The sequence below is a fragment of the Enhydra lutris genome, unplaced genomic scaffold (genome assembly GCF_002288905.1).
Source record: "Enhydra lutris kenyoni isolate GAN:26980312 unplaced genomic scaffold, ASM228890v2 scaffoldscaffold22, whole genome shotgun sequence".
In the NCBI taxonomy this organism is placed as follows: domain Eukaryota; kingdom Metazoa; phylum Chordata; class Mammalia; order Carnivora; family Mustelidae; genus Enhydra; species Enhydra lutris.
In genome coordinates, this window is record NW_019154106.1 from 43,732,311 (window position 1) to 43,753,352 (window position 21,042).

Consider the following 21,042-nt stretch of genomic DNA (forward strand, 5'->3'; position numbering starts at 1 on the left):
TAGTTAGCATTATTATTGACTTTCACCATTATGCCAGGGATCTTACCTAGGCTGTGGTATTAATCCTGAGAACAACCACACGAGGAAGGTATTATTGAGGATTTGGGGCAAATAACTTATCCGAGGCTCAGAGGTTAAAAAACTAGGGAGTGGGGGCGCCTGGGTGGCTCAGTGGGTTAAGCCGCTGCCTTCGGCTCAGGTCATGATCTCGGAGTCCTGGGATCGAGCCCCGCATCGGGCTCTCTGCTGTCTAGGGGAGCCTGCTTCCTCCTCTCTCTCTGCCTGCCTCTCTGCCTGCTTGTGATCTCTCTGTCAAATAAATAAATAAAATCTTTAAAAAAAAAAAAAAAAACTAGGGAGTTGGGGGGCGGGCAGGGGAGTGGAATTCTTGCCCAGATCTCTTACAACTGCCTCCCTATCCATGTCAGGCTCCTTCCCAGCCTCCGATGGGGCATTCTGGTTTTCCCTCAGATGCTCAGGCCCACCAGGGACTTCTGGGAATGGAGAGGAGGGAGGGTCGCATATTGGTAGAGTTTACCTGCTGCATCCAGCCTGCCTTGGCGGGCCAGGCTGGAGCTGCTCTCTGGGATCTGGTTAGCAGCTAATGATCAGTGGGCTCTGGCTATAATGATCGGATTAGCTGTGCTTTAATCACTGTCTATTGTTTCAGCAGGGAGAGAATTTCACAGCTCATTGACTGCTCTGACTCCTAATCTACACGGAGGAAACAATGTTGCAGCTCATCAAATGCAATCAGCTGCTAATTGAAAGGAAATGGAATTTTACAATTACAGGCCACCTTGCAGTGCTCAGGATTTCTAAGCACTTCTCCCGACCCTCCTTTGCCAGCTCAGCACTGGCAGGAGCACTTGACAACCTGCTAGAGACTTCCCTGAGAGCTGCTTTTAGGACCTGGCCCATTTCTCCCCAACCCCAGAGCAGCAGAAAAGGGAAGCAGCGTCCTCGCCAGTTCCTAGGCTGCCCTTCAAGGCTCAGTGCAAAGGAAAAAGCCCTGGGCTGGGTGTGGGCAGAACTGAGTATGCATCCTGGCTCACTTCCCCCCTTCCCCAACCCAGGGCACCTTGTGACTGGCTGTGGGACCTTGGGCATGTCCCCATTTCTCTCTGAGCCTGACTTTCTTTCTTTCAAAAATCAAGATTTGCTGATCTCCAAGGTTCGTATCAGATCTGAGGATTCTGTTTGCTCCATTCTTGCTATTATCCCCATCAAGCAGATTACATCTAAATTGATATCCTCTTTCTTACCCAGATATCTGCTTTACTAAATGCTTCCAGGGTGACTGTTTTAGGTCTCCCAAAAACAGTCCTGATGAGATTTTAATGGGACAGAAAGCAAATTTGGGATATATCCTACTCAGACTTGTGATCAGACATCTCTCTCCCTGTCCTGGATCCATTCATTCCCTTGGATGAGTATCAATCACGATTAATTCTGAAGACAGTCACAGAGATTTTTCTGGGGTCTGTCTTTTTCCCAGTGAAATTCTACCGAGACAAGGCTTGGATCAGGGCTACCAGCCAGAAAGAGCATTGCTGCTTTTGACCCTGTCTCAAAGCCCCATTTCCAGCCGGCATTTTCTCTGAGAACAGGACAAACCAGCATCTGCTTTGAGCTCTGGTCTGTGTCATCCCACAATAACACTTGTTCTGTCCGGGAATGTGTCCGAGCCTCATGTAACCCCACAGAGCCATTTTCTCTTGGTTCCCATGGTCTGTGGGTTTGTCTGATGTGCTTATCAGGCAGACTCTGGAATATCACCACTTTCCTTCAGGCAGACGAGTTATGGTGTGTATCAAAAAAAAAAAAAAAGGCACAATGGAAACTATTTTTTGTTTGGCCAGTGTTCGTTCTCAGCCTCATCTCCCTCTCTGTGCTGGAGCAATGCTTTTGCAGGTTCTAAGGGTCTTGGTCTGGCCTGTTTCCTAGCACGATGGGTTGGAAACAAGGAGAAGGAAGGCAGAAGCTGGCTGCCTGCACCTCCCTTCAGATGACACGGCAGTAGGCTGGAAGGAGGTCTGTGGAAAGGTGACACCTGATGTCTTTCCAGAACCCTGACTCTGAGCAAGGCAGAGGAAGAAGAGAACAAAGTATGGGGTATTAGTTAGGATCTAAGGGAGGCAGTGTGGACGAAGCTCTGGAACTCCAGGGTCTGGTCTGCTGTGTGACTAGGACAGAAGCTGGAAGTGAGTCAAGGTTGGGGACAGACACAAGATCACTCAGCGAGATTCCAGCTAGAGGTCTACGGGCCAAAGGGTCACAGTTCAGACAACCACAGTGGAGAGGAGAGAGAAGGCCAACAGCAAGAGTAAAATGATCTAAAAGGGCAATGAAGAGCATAAGAGATGACCGGAAGCTGGACAACGGTGCCCGTGGTGACCCCAGCCCTCACGCGGACGCCAGCCCGTGCTACTAGAAACATGCTGGCTGGTACGTGGCCTGGCTGAGGCTGCCCCTGGGCAGTTGTGTGGGCACTAGGAACAATTTCATTCAGTGGGCAGAATGTGGCATCCAGAGAGGATGAAAATAGGCCGGCACCCTATAGTATTAGAGATTTGTTGGTATTGGAGTCCTAACCCAGGTCTCCATGATGTTTTGACCTATAGATGGGGCAAAATGATGGAGGTTCAGAAGGAGAACCTGCCCGGGAGAGGCAACCCTGGGATGTCTAAAGATGTTTTAATTAAAGCTTTTATTTTTTCAAAAGTAACCATGAATCTTACCTTTGATAGGTCTTTTAATCTTTTCATGTCTTGGTCAAAATTCTGTTAAAAGGAAAACCTAGCATTAAAACCTTGGTACTGTGACCAAGATTCAGATGCATTGAATTTTGAGCCATTTTCGTTTAATCATTTTTAAAAAATGTAACCAGAATATTTTGCGGGGCTGCCACATTTTTTGAGATGTAATAGATTAGGCCTAAGGATAAAGTTTCACATCTGCTTTCAGATTTCTTTTTTTTTTTTTTTAAGATTTTATTTATTTATTTATTTGTCAGAAAGAGAGAGAGAGCACAAGCAGGGAGAGTGGGAGGCAGAGGGAGAATAAGATTCTCGGCTGAGCAGGGAGCCCTATGTGGGGCTCGATCCCAGGACCCTGCGATCATGACCTGAGCCAAAGGCAGACATGTAACTGACTAAGCCACCCAGGCATCCCTCAGATTTATTTTCTATTAAGAAATAAATGAATTAGATATATGATACCAAAAAAAGCATAAATATATGATGTAAAATTTTAGATGTCAATCTAAAAGTACTCAAGTCGGTACAAAGTTACCAAATTCAATTTAAAAAACCTTGAAATTGGGGCACCTGGATGGCTCAGTGGTTTAAAGCCTCTGCCTTCGGCCCAGGTCATGATCCCAGTGTCCTGAGATTGAGCCCCACATCGGGCTCTCTGCTCAGTGGGGAGCCTGCTTCCTCCTCTCTCTCTCTCTGCCTGCCTCTCTGCCTACTTGTGATCTCTGTCTGTCAAAAAAAAGAAAAAAAAAAAAAAAACAAACAAACCTCAAAACACCTGTGGCAATCCAACTGTCAGAGCAGAAATTGTGTCTGTAATGTGCATCTGCCCATCTGTGGCCTAACTTCTGCTCTGTGTCTCTTGAGACTGAAGGACCACATTCCATTCCACAGAGCTCTGAGCAAGTAGAAGCCTCCTGAGCTAGAACTCTTCTTTTCTTTTCTTTCCCTTCTTCCACTGGGCTCTTCCCTCTGGGATCATACTGAGCCTTGCTGTGCAAAATGAGGTCCTCAGTCCAGCAGTGTTGGGTCACCTGCTGGCTTGTGAGATATGAGGAAGCTTAGGCTCCACCCCCTTCCAGCAGAATGAGAATCTGAATTTCAACAAGTTTCCCAGGTGATGTGTAGGTCTATTAAAACTTGGGAGGTACTCATATAATGTGTGCCTGCTTTTTACCTCTTAAAGAATAGCTTTTCATCTATTCACATAGCTGCTCAGCTCTTTGAAGTCAATTTTTTTTCCTCCAGGCATTTGATGATGAGGTGAACCTCCAGGTGGAAATCAATGTCTACACATCTAAATAGTTCTGCATGAGTGAGGCGCCAACCAGGACTGGGCACCAGGTTCCCCTCAACCCACGAGTTTCATCCCTGACCATCACCTTTTAGCTCTGAGGTCAACTAGTGAACATATAGGACTCTGGTTTTTGAATCCCGCCTAAACTGTCTATGGAACCGTGTACTTTGTATTTTAAATTAGACTATCCTAAGTAGACCCTCTTGATTTAGCAGAAACACATTCAGGATTTTGTTGTTGTTGTTGTTGGTGGTGGTGGTGGTTATTTTTTGTGGGTTTTTTTGGTACAATGAATGATGCAGTTAGAATATAATATGGAAACCAAAAACGTTCAGGATCCAAGATAATTCTAGAGATTATCTCTCAGAGAGAGACCAGAGTTGATTGCTTCTACCCTCTTGTTGCTACCAACCAATTACCCTGTTCTCTACTCCATGTAAATGTTGTCTTTGTCTTGCATATAATTTCTACTTACTCATAGCTTCTGCTGTCTTTTGGTGACCAAAGTAACCCCCTCCTTGTATCTTCTATCTTCTACTCCTGCTAATTGACTATCTGTATCTCAAGGTCAGATGTCTGAGAGACAAGACATGGTTTGTTAGTTTGTGACAATTTTCCCCTGCTTATTAGAGATCTCCTGATAGAGTGGTTCCTGAGGCCTTATGCAGCTTACATAATGGCTGTCTTAGGTCTCTACCTTCCCCAGATCCAATTGGATGATGACTTATGAAGAAGGAGCCCTGTATAAAGGGCTATATATAAGTCCGGACAGTTTAGTTCATTCTCCATCTCATTTATTTCTTCTTCAAATATTTATTGAGTATGCATCTTATCCCAGACACAGTGCACGATAAATACAAAGATATGTATGTGAGGCATGGTCTCCTGTTTTATGAAGTTCACGGCCTAGTGATGGAGGTAAGCAAGCAAAGAAATATTTTTTACACAGCAGAAATGCTGTAGTAGACATCTGTCTACGGTGATGTGGAGATTAAAAAAGATGAGATCGATTCTACTTAAAGGCAGTGAGGGAAGACTTCACAGAAGTGAAAACAAATGCATAGGGGCTAAGAATGAGTAGATTTTAGGGCAGTGAGTTGGGCAGGGTGTGTTAGGGGAGTCTGCTGGCTCTGCTTTCCTGGTGTGGCAGGAGGTAAGTCTGAGGGTGTTGTGCCCCTGTGACTTAGCCAAGTAAGAACCAAGTCCCTGCGGGCTTTGTAGGCCTTGCTGAGGAGTCTGCTACAGCCTGTGGCATAAGAAAAAAAGTCCTCAATGACTATAATAGGGGAAAGTCACGGTTTGATTTATGTCTTGGGAAGAGACTACATTGGTGGCAGAGGGAGAAGTGTTGGGGGTTGAATGACAACAAAAGATAGAGACCAATTAGGAAGCTATGGCATGGAATGAGAAAATAAGCATCTGGGCAAAGTGCAAAAATCAACGCCACACATGCTGCTATTGTCCAGCACAGGGCCATGGCAGACATCACTAGCTGATCACTGAGTCCAGAGGAAACTTCATCAGCCAGCTCAACTGAGTATACAGGGCAGACATTACCAAGGGACCAATAACAGAAACCTCTTTGCAAATGGGGCCAAGTCCACGTGACTGATGTAGATGAGGAAGGGAAAGAGGCTGTAAATGTGAATGAACCCCTGAACCCTCGAGAGCCTTTCCTTTGTGTTGTCCCAGTGACTGCTGCCTGTCTGTGTCAGCCTCAGCTTCATTGCCATCACTGAAACTTGGGTGTGGGGTGGGGGTTGCTTTACAGCCTCTGCTGTAATTTTAATTTCTTGCTCTACACATGCAAGAAAGACAGGGAAAGGAAGTCACACTTTCCTTTCTCTACATCCCAAAAACCTGAGGCTTGGAGCACCGGACTCCTTTAGCACTCTGTGCTCTTAGGGCCTGTTATCCCTTCCACGAGCAGTGACTGGGTAACTATGATCCCCAACTTTTTGCCCCACGCTGACGATAGAGCTCAGTAGGACTGGGTCTTCGTATTTCTTTTTATTGCTCCATATTGGATTGATCTGAATGTATTTCTTTTATACCTTCTTCCAGATTACCAGTTCCCTGAAGGCAAAGCCTCTGGAAAATGTTACTCTTCTTAATCACAGCCTGGATACCACACATGAGAACACCCCTAAAGAGAGTGGCGTGCGGCCTGGATTTGCCCAACCTTGGCTGCAACATCAGAGCTTGGGGATCCAGTTGCAGACCAGCCCAGAGGTCTGTTTCTGATCAGCTCGGCAGCCATCTGTAATGCCTGCTAGATATTTAACCTGGCAGAAAGCACGGGCCTCTCCCCCAAATAGAGTGTAAAACCACAACCGCAGCCCGCAAGACCCCGAGACGTGCAAATCCGGCGATTACCCAATGGCAAGCATGGGTGTGCGGGAAGGCAGTGTTTTCCAAATCCTCTAAGTCCAGAATCACTTGGATTACATCACACCGGCCCAAGAAGGACACAGACGGACGGGTGACCTTCCCACTTCCCCAACCGTGACCATTTCAGTCTGAGGTTGACTTTGAACCTGAATGCTTCTTGGGCCTCAAATGGTCAGGTCACTTGGGGATTCTGCAAGAGGAAGGTGCCATGGGATTGGCTGGTGATGATGTCACAGCCACACTAGCACTGTCCCCTCCTGACTGGCTGTCTGCCTCTTTGACTAGTTCCCTACCCTGTCTTGATTTTTATGTGATATTTTATAATAGCCAAAGCGACGCTCAAAGAAATTTCCTCAGCCTCAGCCTCCTCGCACCACCCCGGGCATGTAATAATGTTCCAGAAATGCACAGCCTGTCATGTCTTATTACGTAAATACAGGCCTGAGAAGCTTCTCTAGGTGACAGCAGGATGCGAATGCCATCCAGGAATGGCCCCGGGGAAGAGGGAGACAGAACACTATCATCTCAGAGTTCTTAAGTGGAATTATCATCTGCCAGCATCATTCCAATTAAAGCTGGAAAATATGGAGCCCACCTCTCCTTTCCGGATTGTCAGGGCAGGAACACAGAATGAAAAGGATATGCGCCCAGAAGTCCTGCTCTGGGCCCCGGCTGGGCCGCTCACCGCCTCATTGTGGAGAAGGTCACTGTTTTCCAAGTTGCGCTCTCCTTCTCTCAATAATGAGGGGTAATGGTACAACCCACCAGGTGAGTTTTTGACAGGATGAAAAAGTGCCCTAGATTTAAAAATGTGAAAATATTTCACAAACTACAGCTCCACAAATTTTATCCCATAATCATTATAATAATAGTGATAATAACGATACATTTCTATGCCTATTGACCTCAGCGAAACCCTTATTTTATATGGAATGGTCGTATCAACATTAAGTATATATAATATTTCACGATTTGACAGAGGATGTTGATCTCCCCTCTCGCATGTTTTATCATTCCTCATTTATGACGGAGGCGAGTGTTTCATGAGGAGCCCGTGTCACACAGGCGGTGCAGGGTAGGGCCGAGCCCGTCTGCTCCCCACCCCGGCCCAAACCCTGTGCTCCCCGTCTTGTGCCCTCCACAAGTGAGAGTGGGAACAGTGGGGGATCGTTTGTGTGTGGAGGTACAGGTGCAGGTAGGTAGCTGGGTACGTGGGGCTCTGGTACCCGCCCCCCTCACCGCTGAGGAAACTCTAGGCCTTGGCTCGTTTATATAGAGACAACTTCTTTACCTGAAGCTTCTGTCAAAAATCATTGCATTTACTGGTGTCTCTCTGCTCAGACCTCTCATCCTCTGCACCATTTGTGGTAACTGTACCATCTGAACTAATTTCACCACTGGCTCTTTGGTACTAAAAAAAAAAAAATTGTGTCAAGCAGACCCTTTGGGCTGAGGTAGCTCTGCTCCCTGGTCACTCTGTGCTCAGGCAACTGGGTCACCTTGTCCCTCTGCGCTCAGGTGTCTCTGGCTCCGTTCCTTTGGTTCTCAGGAATCTGTATGCTCTGGTTCTTCCACGTCCTTTTGGGAGGCACTGGGATTTTTCTGAGCTTAATCCTCCTGGCTGTGGGTAATTTGTGAGTCTACCTGGAAACAGCAACTAAGGAAGAGGCTGTTGTGTGCAGGTAGTTTACTTGGGCAGGGAGGGCTCTGGAGAGGAGCCTGAGGGAGCACGACAGGATGTGATGAGCAACTGGCCACGGCGAAGAGCCACTGATGCTCTTCCCACGGGGCCTGTGCAGGGGCCTCAGAAAATGTGTCTTGGACATCAGAGTATGAAGGAATAATATACATATCCGTCGGCTTCTCTCCTCCACTGGTCCAGGTGATCCTTTGGTCATTGACGTGCCTGCACCTCCAGTGGCACGTGCCTGTGGCTAGCAGGTGGCACTGTTGCTCTCAGCTTCGGGTCAGAGAAGTCCCAGTGCAGGGAGGGGATGGGTATGTAATGTGCACCTGGGCAGAGAGAGCAGGCGAACCTGTCACCGTCCAAGCGGAACTGAGGTGGGCATGGCGGTCATGGACCTTCTGGGGACAGGGTTGCAAGGCCGAGGAGCTCGGCCAGATCCTCCGGGTGGAAAGCCATCAGAGGGCACTCTCCCCTCAGCCGCACACCCCCAGAGCACCAGCTTGGCAAGAGTCTGCCTGAATTGATGCGGTCATAGAATCAGCTTTGGATTCCAGGGTGACCAGTTCTCCCTGTGACCCGAGTCTGATACGAGGAGCAGCACAAACCATTAAGCATTTAATAACGTGATTATGACAACGAGACACAGTGTGGGGAACAGAGAGGCACTTGGCAGCCTCAACAGCGTGCTCCAGGCCTCGGCGAGGGCCACTCCTTCAAATGAAGGGGGGTGTTGAAAATGCAGAGCAGAAAGATTGATAATTATTTGAAACAAGCTTAAACATTTGGATTGCTCCAACCGCCTTAAATCACTCTGCCGTATTTATACTTGACTAGTGTTCTACATAACAACTTCCAAATCAAAGACTTTTGAAAAATTTCAATCACTGTGTTTTGAAGTGATTGAGAGCTCAGGGCGTGAGCGGTGTAGAAATAAGGCATATTAACATTATTAGCGTGACAAATTTCCTGAAGTAGTTACATTAAGAAATGATCAAGGCCTTAGCCTCTATAAAAGGAGAGGGGGCGGCGTGTGGCTCAGGCGTTTGGGTTTGAAAGGTTCTTAACTCTTTTGATGCTGAGAGCAGATCGGGGGTCTGGAAACTGAGAATTGCGAATGGACTGTGTCCTCAGAAGAGATCTTCTGTCCTCTCAGGACAGTGGGAAAGAGGAAGATGGACAGGAGGGAAAGAGGAAGAAAAGCAACCATAAACATAGTTAACTCTTATATCGAAATTACAATATGTCAGGTGCTGTCTTAAAAGTCTTAAATCTATAAATAATCTCTAATTATTCACCCCATGATTAATCGATCCCATGAGGTAAATACTATTGTCTTGTTTCACAAGGTGGAGGGGCCGTCAACGTCCGATATCTGGAGAGTGAAGAAATCGTGACAGAAGCCAGACTCAGTCCAGAGTGCCTGCTTTTGAAAGAAGGGAGGCAATCAACATATTTCTAGCCTCGCAGTGTGCCAGAGACATTAACCATTTAAACCTTTAAAGAATATCCTGAGATTTTGCCTTTCATTTGATAGATAAGGAAGCTGATGTCCAGGCAGACTGACCAAGGTCACATGGCTTGTGAGCGGCAAATGTCAGATTTTCCTACACATCCCTTTCTGGTCCTTTCTTTCCCATCTGGGATATTTATTAAGAAGTGGGCGACCTGGTATTCAGTGGGTACTCAGTAAATATCAGATGCCAGACTGCCATGAAAATGGGCACCCCTGCCAACAATAATTGTGGTGATTTCAGGCTATTGTACAAACAACGTCCCATCAGAGGTAATGGCTCCCTAGCACTGGAGAAAGTTCCAATGAAATGTAAACTGTTGACAGATGCGATATCAGGAGGTTCCTGCCATGGGATCTCTCAGATGAAGCCCTAAACTTTCCTCAAGGTTTCAGAAAGTGAACATTTGGGCTCCCCTCCCATCAGTTCTGTCTCCTTCTTCTTTTTTTTTTTTTAAGATTTTATTTATTTATTTGACAAATAGAGAGATCACAAGTAGGTAGAGAGAAATGCAGAGAGAGAGGAAGGGAAGCAGGCTCCCATGCAGAGCAGACAGCCTGGTGCAGGGCTTGATCCCAGGACCCTGGGATCATGACCTGAGGGGAAGGCAGAGGCTTTAACCCACTGAGCCACCCAGGCGCCCCAGTTCTGTCCCCTTCTGAAGGCACCCCCAGAGTTACTTTTTCTGTTGGAGTGGCCAGGGACAAACTGGATAGAGAGCTTGCAGCCTGCAGCTTCGTTCTAAGACATCCATCAGGGTGTAAAAAGAGAGCTTTTTTATGACGGACCTCTTGTTATTCCAAAGGTTATGGCAAGACTTCATCACACTTCAAACCATTCACGTCTACATAACCAAGATTTTAAAAATATATATTAGCTAGAAAAAATACAAGTTCTTTGTTTTCTCCACCTCCCTTTTGACCAAGGCAGGTTGTAGCCTTAAGCAAGCTTTAAAACTTAACTATTGATACTTTACCTGTATCTTCTAATTCAAACCTCATAATAGTACTACTGAGTCAGAATCATAATCATTGTTTTACAGATGGTAAAGCCATCGGCACAATTGAGCCTCACTCACGTGAAGTGATTTAATTTAAGCAGATGATAATAGTTGTTCAATATTTTTTTTGGAGTGTTTCAATGACTGATAATCAGACTAACTTCAAATGGTGTTTCAGCTTCCAAATCTATAAAATGAAAACGTTTTAGATGACCTCTTGTTCTCTTCCAACTCCTGCATTCTAGAATCTCTTCCAAGTTTAGGAAAAAAGAGAGAAGAAAGAAAAGAAAAAACATGGTTACAGCTTCAGTCATGTGCCAGGCACTTTACACTTAATCATCAAGAGAAACTTTGCGAGAACAATATTAGCGTAGGCTTTGGACAGGGGAAGGGGTGAAGATCACCAGGTTGAGTTGTCCAAGACCATGAAGCTTGAAGTCACAGATCTGGAGCTCCAATCTTCTGTCTGAACACAGAGCCTGGAAACTTTTCTCTACTTTAAAGCCAGATGGGCTCTCCAACAGTGCCTGTCCTGCAAAGATCATGCGTTTCAGAGATTATATCCACTATACTTTTCTATGAACCACCTGCAACTCTACTGGGTCTTGGAGACTCGAGGGCCCTCCTGGGGCTAAGCAGTCTCATCATGTAAAGATAAAATCTTGATCTTTGCCAGAGACAGTCATGTGTTATGAACATTGGCATTATGTGGTCAGCTTGTATACAATTAGTGCCGAGGACACTCTCCTACCAGTAGATTACATTAGCTGCCTCTAACATGAATAGCGCCCCCTGAAGTTGTTCAGTGTGGTCTTGCTACCTGCAGCCTCCTCCCAATGACTTGGGAGATGTCTGTTAAAACAATCATCCCCTAGGACTGTAACTACGTGTTTTATGTCTGCCTTCCTTGACGGACTCTAAGCATCTTGAAGAAAAGGACTGTGTTTTATTACCTGTAAGCATTAGTATAAACTCACCTAATGATGGGTGAACTGGGTTGTATAAACTCACCTAATGATGGGTGAGCCCCCCACACTTAATAACTCCAGACCTCACTAGGTTTTATTAGTTACTCTTTTTTTTACTGGGTGGCTCTGCCATGGACCATGCCAAGGTACGGATTTATGGAGCTCTTCTCAGAATTGTGTTTTTCTCTCCAAAGACTGATCTATTCATGTGCTTTCGTGCACAGTGTCCTTTAGGTTAGGTTGAATTGGAAGAGAATGATACTGAACTAAGCTTTGGTCAAGGCAGTAGGTCGTGGTTGACACTGACAAAAGGTCAGGGGGTAAACTGCATCTTGGTAAGGGACCCAGGAGGATTTACGGGGAGGAAAACAGGGGAGAGCCAGTATCATAGCAGGTGTCCAGACATTTAAGAGCTTGGAGAGCTGAAGAGCACCGTTCAGGACTGAACCTAATGAGTAGAGATTATGCCCTGAGATACAGCTTTTACTTAGTATCCACTCTGTGCAGTGGGTCTTACCCTTACCAGGGTAAGGCGATAACAGTCTGGACACTCCGACAGTGATGAGAGGCACTATTCTGCCTACTTGCCTATCTTTCTGCTAAATATCAGAGCGGTTGGCTGTATGCCAGGGACTGTAATGGATTCTGTATTTGTGGCTGCTGTAAGTGACCACACTTGCAGAATTTGCTGGACTTTGATCACGTTGTCCTGTGTATCACCTATGACCAGGATTCTTGGGGTGAAAATGGGATGAGGAGGCAGCTGGCGATCAATCCTGAGCCCCTGGAACACAAAGACGCTCCCCCCACCCGACCTACCATCAGAAAAATGAGGTAATGAGCGTGAAAATGCTTTGTAAACTACAAGGTGCTTTCCAGATGGGTGGGGCTTTATGATGAAAATCACATGTGGTCTGGACAGAAGTGTTGGTGTGACCTGAGGTCTACAGTGCTCCTTGCACGGTAAACCAATTCCCCAGGCTGAGCTTGTGTGAATCCTTAGCAGAGAAAAGCCAAGCCCAGGCCCTTGAACTTTCATCTCAGTCTAGAAATGCAGATGATTATTCAACTTCATCTCTGTTGCCTTTTGAGCCTTGCGCGAAAGCCGGCTGCGTAAGGGAGGAAATGCACAGGAGGGGTATTCCAGTGAAGAAAGCCCAAGGACATCTACAACCCTCTCTTCCTCATTTGTCATGGCTTCAGTCCTCTGTTTTCTCAAGCCTTTTCCTTGGTGAGCTTCCTGGGTTGACTTCTGTCGAAGCCGGATGATTATTGGAGTATTGGATTCCTATAGCCCTGGACAGAGCCCAGAGCCGGCACTGCTGTTCATGTTTGATCTCCCATTCAAGTTTCCGGAAGAAGTTGGCTGAAGCGAGGATCAAAGATTTCTCCACTTGCTGCTGCTTCTCCCCTCTGACAGCCTCACTGGTCACCGTTTAGCACAGCAGCAAATTAACTTCTCAACTCATCCTCGGCTCCGAATCCCTCCCGTCCTTGCAGAAAGGGCAGTTTCGATGGACCCAAGGTTTCCAAGAAGGGGATTTTTATTTCAGCTTGAATGTGCCTGCAGGTAAAGACATAGTTCAGTGTTCTTTCATTCCAAGGGGCCTCTCCCGGGAGCCTGCTCACTCTCGCCAAATGATTTTGTTTGCTGGAGAGAACTCCTTATAGGGAGTTTTCCCACAAACACCAAGAACTTGGATGCTTCCATTGGAACATCTTGGTTTCTGAAATGCTCAGACTGGAGACTTCACAGTTTTCAACAATCACTTGGGCTCTCCAGGGAGGAGTCATATTCCTGCACAAAGAAAACCAAATCAGAGAATGTTATTTTCTGGTGCCAACACTCTACTAAGTAATACTGTCAACCGTTCCCCTCTCGGCCTCAGTTTCCTAAGTGAGCCCATCACTTAAAGGAAAATTAATTCTCAACTGCCTACTATATGTCTGGCTCTGTGCTTGTCTCTGTCCTCAAAATTTTGACTTGTACAGCTTTCCTCTTTAGTCTTCAAGGTGCTTACAAGTCACCTAAGGATCATGTTAAAATGCAAATTCTGATTCAGTAATTCTGGAGTGGGGCCTGACCTTCTGCATCTCTCATAACTGCCTGTGTGGTGCTAACAGTTCTGGTACTTAACATCCCCTTTGAGCAGAGAGGGTCTGGATGAGCTGGGATGCTAGTGTAGACTGAGAAAATTTATGATAAATTTGATAAATTTTATCAAAATGTTTATTTTATCAAATAAATATGATAAATTTTATCGGTTTCAGTGGAAGTCTAATACATAAGAGATGAAGGTGGAATTACTCTGGTTGAGGGAGGGCAGCATGGTGGAATCCTTGAATATATCCAGCTCAGGCTTTCTCCTCAGCCTCTGCCTCTGGCTTTATCCACTGATGAGGAAATCCACAAGGTGCCTCCATGGTTCCACTGAGTCCACACGGGGCAGAGCTTGAAGGCCAGAGCCATGGGCTATCTCTGGGCATGCACTGTGTTGATAAGGATAATGTGGAAAGACAGCATTGGCATTCTAAGGGCAGGAAGGAACACTGCGCCTATGATGGTTAATTTTAGGTGTCAAAATGGCTTGGCCTCTGTACCCAAATATTTGCTCAAACACCAGTATAGATGTGCCTGTGAAGGTTTTTTTTTTTCTTCCTCTTCTTTATTTTAGAAGAGATTAATATTTAAATGAGCAGACTTTGAGTAAAGCAGATTACCTTTCTTACTTTGGGTGGGCCTCATCTAATCAGTTGAAGGCCTTAGTGAAACCAGACTGCAGTCCCCAAGGAAAAGGAAAAGGGAATTCTGTCTCTTAGACTCAAGCTGCAACATCAACCTATCCCGGGGTCTCCATCCTCCTGGTATGCCCTAAAGATTTGGACTTGTCAGATTCCACAATTACATGTGCCAATTACTTAAAATCTCCCCAACTGGTTCTGATTCTCTTTCTCTAGAGAATTCTAAATAATGAAGCCCCTTCAGGAAACAATGAGTTCTTCTCTTCTATCTTAAAATATATGACCATTTAAGTCTGCAGATGGGTGCTTTGTGGTCTCTGATGAGATGCAGGGCACTTCTGGCTTGAAACTTTGGGGGCCTCACAACTAATCCTCATGCTGCTCCCTTTGTTGTAGTGGAATCTGGAATGAGGCCCAGGCCTAGACTCAGGTCATCTAGGTTGCTGTCTCAACTTTACTGTTAACACACTGTGACCTGGGACACATTATTTCCCCTGACTGAGCCTTGGTTTATTCCTCTGTTAAATGAGATGATGATCTATATCAACATTTTCTAAATGATTTTTCTGAAGAGTATTAGAATCCCAAATAAGTTTGGAAAATGATGCATGTACCTTCCCCTTTATTGATTTCAAAGGCCCTGAGAAGTCCTGCGGCAAAGAGTCCTACTTAATTTTTTTCTCAAGCTTATTAAATCCAGCGCAGACATATTTTGAGATATGTAGTAGAGAATGGCTCTTCTCTTCAGCTCTCAGATTAGCTATTCTTTTCATGGGATTCAAAGATTCAAAGACAGAGGCCAAGAAAAAAATTAGTCCAAATCTCTTGCATAATACTTGAAGGGTGTGCTGCTTTTTACATCCTTAAAATGAGATTATTAATAGAACTTACCACATTGGGTTGTTATAAGGATTATGTTAAATAATGCATGCAAAACACTTAGCACAGAGCCTAGCACCTAGTAGGCAGCCAATATATCTATATATACTTTTTTTTTTTTTTTTTACTTCGAGCCAAAAATAGTCCTATTTGAAGAGTTCGGATCTAAGAATTCAGGCATTCAATCCTTCAAACCAAACCCAAGCCATTTTATGCTTGGATTAGTTCACCATGGGTGAAGGGCGACTTCCAGGCGTTTGAAATCACTGCTGTCCCTCTGGCAACCCAAGAACATTCTGGAGCCAAGATACTAATGATTTAAGCATAAATAAATCCAGAGATAGGTCATTGAATTTTCTTTTAAATGCAGATCATAAAAGAGGGAAGACTATTTTGGTTAAGACATACTGAGAGTTTTACTGAATCTGAAGGCTTTGGAACATATTTGCAGCAGCTCCCAGGTCTAGAATCGCACTGCATTTCCTTCTTCCTAGTGTTGGGAGGGGGTTGTTTGAACCTTGGGCCACACATTTTCTCTCTGACCCTGAAAGTACTCAAAAGCTACGCTAAGCCTGCACCTCACCTTTGGCTTATCCAGGGATATCCACTTCTATTCCGTGCCTTCAGCAACTCAAAACCCACTGATTTAAGAAGGGTGGGTCAAACTTGACTATTTAACAGATGTGGAAGCTCAAGTTCAGAAAGTTACAGGATTTATTCAAAGTCCTAAGGTGTGTTGGGCGAAGAGCCTGGACGAGAAATGCCCCCTCTTGACCCTCCATAGGGGGCTCTGCCTAGCAGTCCTCACACCTGCGCAGGTGACCTGAGGTAGCTGAGCCGCAGCCCTCACCCCTGCACAGGTGACCTGCTGCAGCAGGGACGCAGCCGGGGCACCGAGCAGCCGCCCCTGGGAAGCAGCTTTTTTGGTATGCAAGCTTGGTGGGCTCTGGCTAATCTTGCTGAGGGAACCCTTCAATCTGAATAACAATCAACAAGATTTTAAAGAAATTTGGGCCAATTTCCTGGAAGTCTATGATTAATCTAATTGCTGGGTTTTCCTCTGTTTTTGTCTCCCACTGTTAATTTCATTTATTTTTCTCTTTCTTCCCCGACACAGACTGCCTTGTCTCTGTGCGCGGTTTTGTCACTGTTGTTATTTGTCCATACATAGTTTATCATTGGCAATGCATTCACTGGGATTGTTGTACTCTGTGTTTGGGGAAGGAGAATTTTTCAACAGAGACAACATCGTGCAGCAGGAAGAAAAGCACTGGGCTGAATTTCAGAGCCCCCTTTCCAACGCCTCTCTCTGCGGATACCTGCTATCCCTCCCTGACTCCTCACGTAGCCCACGGTTGAAAAGACCGTCTGCTTCTGCTGGCTCCTCTCTCCATTACAGAGTACCTGAGATTGCATGAGGAAGTTTAGGGTCTGTGCCATGCTACCAGCTGTTGGTGATTGAAAAAAAAGGTTTTGGTCAAATAGAATAGAAAATGCCTCTTTTCAGTAAGGAGGTTTGGTTTTCTAGACAACACATCTGAGAGACAGAGGGATGGTCATAATATTCTCAAACCAAATGGACAAAGGCATCCCAACACTTGGGCTCAGACAGAAGTCAGGGAATGCCTTGGGGAGAAGTCAGAAGGGCAGCCTCGAGAGTCACCGCTGGCCATGGCTGCACGTGTTAGAAGAACCAGAGGTGGTCAGAGAGGATTGGAGAGAGAGAGGGACATTCTAATCTATCAACCAGGTGAAACAAGAGTGATGCCAACTTTTCTCCCACCTGTTTCTTTCCCATCGCTCACTCCCAGACTCAGAAGGGCAGAGATGAATGATTGGTCTGGCAAAGGAGAATCCAGAATGGTCAACTTGGTGGGTATAGCAGAGTGGTTTTGCTTCGGGGGGTGAGCAACAGGGAGAGGAGAGTGTGATCTTGGTTCTTGGGCAGGCTGTCACCGAGGGGAATCCTGGCCTGCTCTCCACAGCCTGCCATCAGTCGGCACTATTTTATCCCCTGTGGGGTTCCTGGGGGAATTTGTCATGCCGCCAGCCAAGGTTTCTGGTTTTTATTTGGTCTGAATTCTATTAGAAGATTAAAGCCTGTCCTTGATTGTCTCTGAAGCCCAGAGATGTCCTTTCTAACCAACTACCTGCCAGAAAGCTGGAGAGGCATGAGGTACTCGGTAGACAACCAGGAGGCAATGATCATAACAGCCTTTAATACTGGGGCCTTCCTATATGCCAGCTACAGAGCTGCCTTATCTCACTGTTCTGCACCCTCGTTCTTGTAAGAAATATTTATTTTGTAATATTTATTTATTTGCAAAGCCCGACCGAATTCAAAATGAAAACATGGGCTTTTTGTTTTTAAAAAATTATGAAGAATTTCAAGACGGCAAGAGCAGGGCGTCACACCAAGTACAGGGCCCTGGGAGCATGGGGCTCTGTGCAGATGCCCGAACCAATGCTCATGAAGCCAACCCTGCTTATAATTATAACTGAGTACCCAGAGTTGCAAAGTAATTTCCCCAGGATGATGAAGCTAATAAGCTGAGGTTCCAGGAGGAGAACTTGAACTCTTAATCGCTCTGCTAACTTGTCTCAAGCTGGAGAGATGGTGAACAGCAGACCCTCCAGCTTTGACCACATTCCCCTGCGATAAGTAATTGTAGGGGAACCTGAATGATCCCATTGAACAGGCCAGAGCCTCACACTGTGAGCATGTGTGGAAGGCTCAGTGCCCGGCCGGTCTCCAGCCACTGGTTCTCATAACTAAGAGGCCTGCACCTTCAGGCTTTGGAGGCAACACCTTCTCCTGGACCACACTGCCTCTTCTAGAAGCAACAGCATCAGCTAAATCAACAGCAACAGCAATAAGCAACGTTGTGCTTCTGGGAGTGGCTTGCTCTGCGGCCCAACGGAAAGGAGTCTCCTGGGAGGAAAAAGTCTACACCCACACTCCAGGCTATGCTCCTGGGGTCCCATCTCTTCTCTGTCCAGAGAGATAGTGACAGAGGTGTCATAGAGCTCTTCTATCCCTTCCCTGGGGCTTCTTCTCCCAGGGTCCTCCAATTTCTCTTCTGCATCTTCTCCCAGGAACCTAAAGCAATCCGTGCCTCACATTTCAGGGTGATTGAGACATGGAATGAGGCTGGGCCACGGGCTATCTTCCCGTCCCACCCACTATCTGGGGGCTTATACAAACCCCCTCAGAAGCTCACAGGGACTCTATGATACTGTATAGGGGACCCAGGGCACAGTCAAGAATTGGACCAGGTGTAAAGGCAGGAGGACATCTTTTGTCTGAAAGAAGAGGAAGATTTGGTGGTGGCCATATGAGGTCTGGGAAAGGACTAACCCAACTATATGTCAGGCATGGTAAACGCATAAGCCATTTGTAAGACAAATGGGGCTCCCCCCCTCCAGAGCTCATGGTCTTGCAGCTAACACAGACTGCAAATTAATTATTCTATAAATACATAACTGTGATTGTGAGAGGTGCTGGGAAAACACAAGATAATATGAAAGTGCACACAGATGGCCTGATCCAGTCAGAGGGGTCAGGAAGGGTTTGAAGAAATGACAAGTAACCAGAAACTTCCGTGAGGAATAGAAGTTAGCCAGTAAATGAGGGGGACAGAGGTGGCTGGAAACCGTGACCCTAAGCCAGGAATTTGCCTGGCCCTTGCCCCAGGGGTGCCAGAGAGTCCCCAGGAGAAAAGCTGCCACAGAGAGCTCCACTTGAGTTGCGAAGGGAGCAAGAGAATGCGGGAGAGCATCGGGAAGAAGCAGGAAGGGGAGGTCAGAGTGAGGGAGCCGGCCAGAGACCCATGGGGAGCATGAGGTCCTGATGTCCCCATTCCTGGGCCAAACTTCAGGGGCTGACCCTCAGCTTGGGGAGAGGGAGGCAGTAGAGTTTCTGGACCCTCACCAGAGGCAACCTTCTCAATGGGGAATTACGACTCTGAGGGGCGGAGAAACCCCCCAGTGTCCCCGCTGCTTCTGATGTTGTGGAGTGGAAGAAGGTAAGCTTCAGACCTTGCATGGCCAAAGTTTGAGACCTGCTTGTCTCCCTTGTTCCATGACCTGGGCCGATGCCTTGGCCTTCTGTGATCCCACTTTCATCATCTGTGAAATGGGCTTATAGGACTTCCTAAGGCAAAAGCCTAGACACACAGTTAATAATCATCCCCTTCCTCTTTATTTCCTCTGAGTTTTTTAATCGTAAATTCAGCCTGTCTTGACATCTGAGAGATGAGGGCCTTTGCACCATTTGTCAGCTTCTCTTCAGGCCTCCTCACGGATGATGGGTCTGGCTTGGAGAAGAGGGGTGCCCTTGCCCACTGCCTGCAGTTTACAAAGCCAATCCATATGCTTTGCAAACTGCGAGGCTCAGAACGCTCTGGTAAAGGGACCCGGAGGTCAGTTAACATCTGCCTTTCGCAGAAAGAAAACAGAAGCTCTGAGAGGTCTATTTACTTCTCCAAATGGCCGAAGATCCACACCCAACCCCACATAGGAAAGCACATCCCTTTAGCAGCTACAAACAAACAAACAGAACAAAACACCAAAAAAAGGAAAATCAGAAAAAGATCTTCCAGGATGCTTAGGTATAGAGTAGGTAAAATGTTAAGTGAGGTTCCTCCAAATGATCTTGCAATAAGGAGTAATTTGGGGTAGATGTGGACTGCTGGGGGTGGTGGGGTTGGGGGGGGGAGTGGAGGAGGGGGAAGGGATGTGCCAGATTGTAACAAATTCATTGTTATGTAGCCCTTGACCTTCAGGAAAAACCAGGCTCCAGAGAAGGCTAGAAGGGCCACGAATGCCCCATGGGGGCAGGCAGATACTGGAGTTTCCTGCTCTAAGAAGCGAAAGCGGGCCCCAGACACTCCTCCTGGCTCCTCCCTCCCTCCCCAAGGAGAGCCTGCTTTGCAGCTAATCCCTGGGGGGGCGGGGGTGATGCTCACTCTCCCACCTGGGCTCCATCCAGTCCTTCTCTGCTCTTGCCAGGGGCTGGAGTGCTGGTGGCCGGCTCTCCCAGCTCGCCTCCATTGGCCTGAGTGCGTCCTAGCCCACTCTGGGTATTAGAGCATTCTCGCGTTTGAAAGGCTCCTTTATTTTTAGTACTAAATCAACAAAGCTGTTACTGTCATTTTCCATCAGACCGTCATCTTCCACGGATTCAAAATTACACTCAGCTGCAAACTATTGACACTCCTCTTAACAAAAAAATGGTTTTAATAAATCTTTACATTAGCCTATGAGATAAAAAAAATCTTTACCATGAAATATACAAGTGTATAAGTGTTTTATGAAAGTTTTATTAACTTTACAAAAGAAAAATTGGCAGTGGACCATGAACATCCTGTACTCCTAACACGTGGTTATAAATTACATGTTCTTTCCAATAACATCTGAAAAAGAGACTGTAATTTAAATTTCAAAACCACTTGGCATACCTACTATATAGTGCTGACATGAAGTAAAAGGAGGAACTAGAGAGGCCCAGACAAAGAAGGGAAAATATAAAGACGTCCTTAGCTAAAAAGCTGCTGATGGGTACAATCCCCTCCAGCTGGACAGGGATCAAGTACTTGCTTGTCATATCATTCAATGCACTGTTCAATCTGGGATTCTTCCTTTCAACAAAAAGAGAACTTAAGTGCTAGTAATCATCGCTTGCAGAACTTTATCTCCCAGATACCTTCTTTATGTCAGGATTTCTCAATGACCGCTGCCGCTGGCAGAGGGATCAAAGTTGTTATTAAACACAAATGCAATCCCAGCCGGAGCAGGAGGTGTGAGCGGCGA